Below are 1,229 nucleotides of genomic sequence, written 5' to 3' on the forward strand. Positions count from 1 at the left end.
AGATTTGTGCAGGGATCCATGGTTCATGTTTCTGAGCGATCAGGCTGGCCAGGGCCTGAGTGAACAGACTCCATTCCAGCCAGATGCCAGCATGACCAGCCTAGGCAACATAGTGTGACTCAACTTACCTCTCCAAAAAAAAAAAGAAGTAAAAGTTAGCCTGGCATAGTAGCATATCTGTATAGTCCCACATACTCAGGAGGCTGAGTCAGGAGGATTGCTTAAGCTGGGAAGATGGTGGTTGCAGTGAGCTGTTATCACACCACTATACTCCAGCCTGGTGATGTTGTAACCCAGCCCTCTTTCCCCTGCCACTCCTGTTCCCCAGCCCTCACCTGTTCCCCCCCCTTACCTGTTCCCCTAGCCCTCTCCAGCCAGCCCATTTGCCTCCTCCTCCCTTCTCCCCCCAGAGTCGACTCCAGGAACAAGGCAAGTCCCTCCTCCTCCCAGGGTGGCCGAGAACATGCTTCCCAGCCACGTTCCCAGGCCCCCATCTTCCCCCTAGGGTTGCCAAGAACAAGCTTCAGGTACAAGGAAAAAAAGTCCCAAGTTTCACAAAACCCCCAAGTTCTCAATAGATGAACAATGGTGGAAAACTCACTGAGACTTGATTAATTACTGTTGTATAACCATAACCATTGTGATATGAAATGTATCTATTGTCAACTGAAACTGTATTAATTATTGTCTCCCAAGTAGCTGGGACCACAGGCGCACCAAGGGCAATAAAGTGAGACTCTGTCTCTACAAAAAAAAAAAATTTTTTTTAAAGCACAGTGATATGTAAATAGGGGGAAATTAGGTAATAAATGCCTCAAGTTTGGGACGCAGCGATCTGGTTCAACTCTTTTCTTACACTATTGGGTCATCTGACTCTCAGAGAGGGACAGGAGTTAGATCAAAGTTGGAGAGGAAGTCAATGTGACCAGGAGCCAGGTTGCTCCACTTGTTACCATGTACCTTCCCTTGGGTGCTTCTGGGGGCAGGGGGGAAGTGTGAGGATGATAGAGCCAAGAGCTTTGGTGGGCTTTATTAATTATAGGATAGCACCTCTTCTCTGCCATAGGCATGAACTCCTGAGGTAGGGAGAAGACATGAGGCCTTCAAGGTGGAGATCCCATTGAAACATATCCTTGAAAAAAACAATTTGAGGCTGGGCGCCTGTGGCTCAAGCGGCTAAGGCACCAGCCACATACACCTAAGGTGGTGGGTTCGAATCCCCAGCCCGG

Source organism: Otolemur garnettii, unplaced genomic scaffold (assembly GCF_000181295.1).
Source record: "Otolemur garnettii isolate 467f Iridium unplaced genomic scaffold, OtoGar3 scaffold00058, whole genome shotgun sequence".
NCBI lineage: Eukaryota > Metazoa > Chordata > Mammalia > Primates > Galagidae > Otolemur > Otolemur garnettii.